The sequence below is a fragment of the Ursus maritimus genome, unplaced genomic scaffold (genome assembly GCF_017311325.1).
Source record: "Ursus maritimus isolate PB19 unplaced genomic scaffold, ASM1731132v1 scaffold_23, whole genome shotgun sequence".
NCBI classification, from domain to species: domain Eukaryota; kingdom Metazoa; phylum Chordata; class Mammalia; order Carnivora; family Ursidae; genus Ursus; species Ursus maritimus.
The window spans coordinates 33,916,190-33,923,352 of record NW_024424786.1 but is presented as its reverse complement, the minus strand read 5'-3'; positions in this window follow the sequence as shown (position 1 = coordinate 33,923,352).

Below are 7,163 nucleotides of genomic sequence, written 5' to 3'. Positions count from 1 at the left end.
AGTTTTACTATTTCCTTTGCTGTAAAAAGTGTTTTATCTTGATGAAGTCCCAATAGTTCATTTTTGCCTGGTTTCCCTTGCCTTTGGAGACATGTCTAGCAAGAAATTGTTATGGCCGAGGTCGAAAAAGTTGCTACCTGTGTTCTCCCCTAGGATTTTGATGGATTCCTGTCTCATATTTAGGTCTTTCATCCATTTTGAGTTTATCTCTGTGTGTGGTGTAAGAAAATGATCCAGTTTCATTCTTCTACATGTGGCTGTCCAATTTTCCCAGCACCATTTATTGAAGAGACTGTCCTTTTTCCATTGGATATTCTACCCTGCTTTGTCAAAGATTAGTTGACCATAGAGTCGAGGGTCCATTTCTGGACTCTCTATTCTGTTCTGTGATCTATGTGTCTGTTTTTGTGCCAGTACCATACTGTCTTGATGATTACAGCTTTGTCATAGAGCTTGAAGTCTGACATTGTGATGCCACCAGCTTTGATTTTCTTCTTCAACATTCCTCTGGCTATTTGGAGTCCTTCTGGCTCCATACAAATTTTAGGATTATTTGTTCCTGCTCTGTGAAAAATGTCGATGGCATTTTGATATGGATTGCATTGAATGTGCAGATTGCTCTGGGAAGCAAAGACATTTTAACAATTTTTGTTCTTCCAATCCATGAGTATGGAATGTTTTTCCATCTCTTTCTGACTTTCAGAAGTCTTCTGTATTTTCTAGAGTACAGATCCTTTGCCTCTTTGGTAGGTTTATTCATAGGTATCTTACGGGTTTTGGTGCAATTGTAAATGGGATCGATTCCTTAATTTCTCTTTCTTCTGTCTACTTGTTAGGGTATAGAAATGTAGCTGATTTCTGTGCATTGATTTTGTATCCTGCTATGTTGCTGAATTCCTGTATGAGTTTTAGCAATTTTGGGGTGGAGTCCTTTGGGTTTTCCACATAAAGTGTCATGTCATCTGAGAAAAGAGAGAGTTTGACTTCTTCTTTGCCAATTTGAATGCCTTTTATTTCTTTTTGTTGTCTGATGGCTGAGGCTAGGACTTCTAGTACTATGTTGAACAGCAGCGGTAAGAATGGGCATCCCTGTCATGTTCCTGACCTTAGGGGGAAAGCTCTCACTTTTTCCCAGTTGCGAATATTTGCTGTGGGCTTTTTGTATATGGCTTTTATGATGTTGAGTTATGTTCCCTCTATCCCTACGCTGTGGAGAGTTTTCACCAAGAAAGGATGTTGTATCTGGCAGATGCTTTTTCTGCATCAATTGAGAAGATCATATGGCTTTTGTCCTTTATTTTATTAATGTAATGAATCATGTTGACTAATATGTGAATGCTGAACTACCCTTGCATCCCAGGAATACATCCCACTTGGTCATGGTTAATAATCCCTTCAATGTACTGTTGGATCCTACTTGCTAGTATCTTGGTGAGAATTTTTGCATCCATGTTCATCAGGCATATTGGTCTGTAATTCTCCTTTTCAGTGGTGTCTTTGGTTTTGGGATTAAGATAATGTGGATGCATAGAACGAGTTTGGAAGTCTTCCTTCCATTTCTGTTTTTTGAAACAGCTTCTGAAGGAAAGGTATTAGTTATTTAAATGTTTGGAAGAATTCCCCTGGGAAGCCATCTAGCCCTGAACTCTTGTTTGTTGGGAGATTTTTGATTACTGCTTCAATTTCCTTGCTGGTTATGGGTTTGTTCAGATTTTCAATTTCTTCCTGTTTCATTTTGGTAGTTTATAATTTTCTAGTAGGAATGTATCCATTTCTTCCAGATTGCCTAATTTGTTGGCATATAGTTGCTCATAATGTGATCTTATAATTGTATTTCCTTGGTGTTGGTCGTAATCTCTTTTCTTTCATTCATGCTTTTATTAATTTGGGTCCTTTCTCTTTTCTTTTTGATAAGTCTGGCTAGGGGTTTATCGATCTTACTAATTCTTTCAAAGAACCACCTACTAGTTTCATTGATATGTTCTACTGTTCTTTTGGTTTCTATTTAATTGATTTCTGCTCTAATCTTTATTATTTCTCTTCTCCTGCTTGGCTTAGGCTTTATTTGTTGTTCTTTCTCTAGCTCCTTTAGGTGTAAGGTTAGCTGGTGTATTTGAGACTTTTCTAATTTCTTGAGAAACGCTTGTATTGCTATGTACTTCCCTCTTAAGACCGCCTTTGCGGCATCCCAAGGGTTATGAATAGTTGGGTCTTCATTTTCATTTGTTTCCATGAATTTTTAAAATTCTTCTTTAATTTCCTGGTTGACCTATTCATTCTTTAGTAGGATGCTCTTTAACCTCCAAATATTTGAGTTCCTTCCTTATGATCGAGTTCAAGTTTCAATGTATTGTGGTCTGAAAATGTGCAGGGAATGATCTCAATCTTTTGGTACAAATTGAGACCTGATTTGTGACCCAGTATGTGATCTATATTGGAGAAATTTCCATGTGCACCTGACAAGAATGTGTATTCTGTTGCTTTAGGATGGAATGCTCTGTATATCTCTGTGAAGTCCATCTGGTCCAGTGCATCATTCAAAGCCCTTGTTTTCTTGTTGATCTTCTGCTATGATCTGTCTATTGCTGTGAGTGGGGTGTTAAAGTCCCCTACTATTATTGTATTATCATTGATGTGTTTCTTTAACTTTGTTATTAATTAGTTTATATAATTGGCTGCTCCCAAGTTTGGAGCATAAATATTTATAGTTGTTAGATCTTCTTGTTGGATAGCTCTTAAGTATATGTATTGTCCCTCTTCATCTCTTACTACAGTCTTTGGTTTAAAATCCAATTTGTCTGTTATAAGGATTGCTACACCAGCTTTCTTTTGATGTCCAATAGCATGATACATAATTCTCCACCCCCTCACTTTCAATCTGGAGGTGTCTTTGAGTCTAAAATGGGTCTCTTGTAGATAGCATATGAGTGGATCTTGCTTTTTTATCCAATATATTACCCTGTGTCTTTTGATTTGGGCATTTAGCCCATTTACAATTCAGAGTAACTATTGAAAGATATGAATTTGGTGTCATTGTATTACCTTTAATGTCCCTTGTGTTTCTCTTTGCTTACAGGATCCACTTTAATATTTCTTGCAGGGCTAGTTTAGTGATCATAAATTCTTTCAGTTTCTCTTTGTCCTGAAAGCTCTTTATCTTTCCTTCTATTCTGAATGGCAGCCTTGCTGGGTAAAGTATTCTTGGCTGCAGTTTTTCTCATTTAATACCCTGAATATGTGATGCCAGCCCTTTCTGGCCTGCCTGGTCTCTGTGGATAGGTCTGTTGCCAGTCTAATATTCCTACCATTGTACGTTAAGGACCTCTTGTCTTGAGCTGCTTTCAGGATTTTCTCTTCATCTCTGAAATTTGCAAGCTTCACTATTTTATGAATATGTATAATATTGGGGTGTTGATCTATTTTTATTGATTTTGAGGGGGGTTCTCTGTGTCTCCTGGACTTCAATGACTGTTTCCTTCCTCAGATTAGGGAATTTCTCAGCTATGATTTGCTCAAATATACCTTCTGTCCCTCTCTCTCTTTTTTCTTCCTCTGGGACCCCAATAATTTGAATATGTTTTGCTTTATGGTATTGCTGATTTCTCAAAGCCTCCCCTCAGTGTATTAGTTGCTTTTCTCCCTTTTCCTCAGCTTCTGTCCGTTCCATCCTTGTGTCTTTTACATCACTGGCTCTCTTCTGCCTCATTTACCCTAGTTGTTATAGCATCCATTTTACACTGCATCTCAGGTAAAGCATTTTAAATTTTGGCCTGATTAGATTTTATTTCTGCTACTATGAGATTCTCCAGTGTCTTTGTGCTTTTTTTCAAGCCCAGCTAGTAACATTATAATCCTTATTCTGCATTCTAGGTCTTATATTTTACTTATATCCATATTGATTAGTTCTATGGCACAGAGTATTACCTCTGGTTGTTTCTTTTGTTGTGAATTTCTCCTTCTAGTCATTTTGTTCAGAGAAGAATAGATGAATGAGAGAACAAAATAAAAATTATCAACTATGACCCTAGCAAAATACACACTAGACAAATCTGAAGAGGTCAGAGACCAAAAAAAGAAAAGAGGAGGGAGGAGTTAAGATGGTGGAGGAGTAGGAGAAACCTTTTTCAGCCAGTCCCTCGAGTCGAGCTGGAAAGGTACCAGACCAGCCTAAACAACCACGGAACCAGCCTGAGACGCAGGAAGACGCATCTGGATCTCTACAAATGAACATCTCCAGCGCTGAGTATTGAGGTACGAAGCGGGGAGCCATGAAACCGTGCACAGATATCGGAAGATAAATGGAAGAGGGAGGGATCCGCCGCGTTCGGGCGCCAGGAACCGGTAGCCACTTGCACGGGAGAGCGGGCGGGGCTCACGGATGGCACCCACAAAACAGCAGACTGAGACCGTGAGCTGGGTGCGCGCGCCACCAGGCATCTCTCGGAACACCGGAATCCCGGTGCGCTCACTGGATCCAGACTGAGACCGGGAGCTTCCGGAGCACGTGCGGGGCGGCTGGCGGCTGGTGGCATTAGAAACACAAAGGACAGAGATGTGCCGGCCCTGGAAGTGAGGGCTGGGACGCCGGGTGTGGGGCGCACATCCCGGGCCGCTGCAGGGTTGAGCAGCACCAACAGTAACGGAGTTAAAGTGGCCAGAACATTAGTAGAGAACGGTCCGCGATCCCTCTGTTCTGAGACAGAGGCTGAAATTTGGCCGCTGCTGCTCTGACTCTCAGAAGAGGCACAGCAAACTGCCAGGGAAAGCCGCCAGAGAACAAAAGCCTGGAAATACTGGCTCAGCGAGTGCCCATCCCCATCCCCCCTCGCAGGGGACACGGAGACTCTACCCAAACAGGGCTGCCTGAGTATCGGCGCGGCAGGCCCCTCCCCCAGAAGGCAGGCTGAAAAATCAAGAAGCCCACAACCCGGGCGCCAGGGTGGCGCAGTCATTGAGCGTCTGCCTTCGGCTTAGGGCGTGATCCCGGCGTTCCGGAAAGGAGTCCCTCATCGGGCTCCTCCGCTGGGAGCCTGCTTCTTCCTCTCCCACTCCCTTGCTTGTGTTCCCTCTCTCGCTGGTTGGCTGCCACATAAATAAATAAATAAAATCTTTAAAGAAGAAGCCCACATCCCTAAGATCCCTATAAAACAAGGGGCACGGCCTGGGACCCAGTCAATAATTTGGGCTCTGGACAACCCCGCAACCTCTCCTCATCAGAATGACAAGAAGGAGAAGCCCCCCCCCCCAGCAAAGAAAAGACAGTGAGTCTGTGGCCTCTGCCACAGAAATAATGAATATGGATGTATCCAAAGTATCAGAAATGGAATTCAGAGTAACGATGATCAAAATGATGAGTAGAATTGAAAAAACTATTAACGAAAAGGTTACTGAGAATATAGAATCCCTAAGGACAGAAATGAGAGCGAATCTGACAGAAATTAAAAATTCTATGAGCCAAATGCAGGCAAAACTAGAGGCTCCGACGGCCAGGGTCACAGAAGCAGAGGAACGGATTAGTGAATTGGAGGATGGATTAATAGAGGAAAAAATGAAAATAGAAGATGGTCTTAAAAAAATCCACGCCCACAAATGTAGGTTACGGGAGATTACTGACTCAATGAAACGATCCAATGTTAGAATCATCGGCATCCCCGAGGGGGTGGAGAAAAACAGAGGTCTAGAAGAGATATTTGAACAAATTGTAGCTGAAAACTTCCCTAATCTAGCGAGGGAAACAAACATTCGTGTCCAAGAGGCAGAGAGGACCCCTCCCAAGCTCAACCACTACAAACCTACGGCACGTCACGTCATAGTGCAATTCGCAAATATGAGATGCAAGGATACAGTATTGAAAGCGGCCAGGGCAAAGAAATTTCTCACGTACCAAGGCAAAAGCATCAGAATTACGTCAGACCTGTCTACACAGACCTGGAATGAGAGAAAGGGTTGGGGGAACATATTTAAAGCTCTTCCAGAGAAAAACATGCAGCCAAGGATCCTTTATCCAGCAAGGCTGTCATTCAGAATTGATGGAGAAATAAAGACATTTCAGAATCGCCAGTCACTAACCAATTTTGTAACCACGAAACCAGCCCTACAGGAGATATTACGGGGGGTTCTATAAAAGTAAAAAGGCCCCAAGAGTGATACAGAACAGAAAGTCACAGCCAATACAAACAAAGACTTTACTGGCAACATGGCAACATTAAAATCATATCTCTCAGTAATCAGTCTTAATGTAAATGGTTTGAACCATCCCATAAAACGCCACAGGGTTGCAGATTGGATAAAAAGAAATGACCCATCCATTTGCTGTCTACAAGAGACTCATTTCGAACCCAAAGATGCATTCAGACTGAGAGTAAGGGGATGGAGTACCATCTTTCACGCAAATGGACCTCAAAAGAAAGCTGGGGTAGCAATTCTCATATCAGATAAATTGGATTTTAAACTACAGACTATAGTTAGAGATGCAGAAGGGCACTATATTATTCTTAAGGGAAGTATTCAACAAGTGGATATGACAATTATAAATATATATGCCCCCAACAGGGGAGCAGCAAGATACACAAGCCAACTCTTAACCAGAATAAAGAGACATATAAATAAAAATACATTAATAGTAGGGGACCTCAACACTCCACTCTCAGAAATAGACAGAACACCCTGGCAAAAACTAAGCAAAGAATCAAAGGCTTTGAATGCCATACTCGACGAGTTGGACCTCATAGATATATATAGAACACTACACCCCAGAACCAAAGAATACTCATTCTATTCTAATGCCCATGGAACATTCTCAAGAATAGACCATGTTCTGGGACACAAAACAGGTCTCAACCGATACCAAAAGATTGAAATTATCCCCTGCATATTCTCAGACCACAACGCTCTGAAATTGGAACTCAACCACAAGGAAAAATTTGGAAGAAACTCAAACACTTGGAGACTAAGAACCATCCTGCTCAGGAATGACTCGATAAACCAGGAAATCAAAAATCAAATTAAACAATTTATGGAGACCAATGAGAATGAAAATACAACAGTCCAAAACCTATGGGATACTGCAAAGGCAGTCCTAAGGGGGAAATACATAGCCATCCAAGCCTCACTCAAAAGAATAGAAAAATCTAAAATGCAGTTTTTATATTCTCACCTCAAGA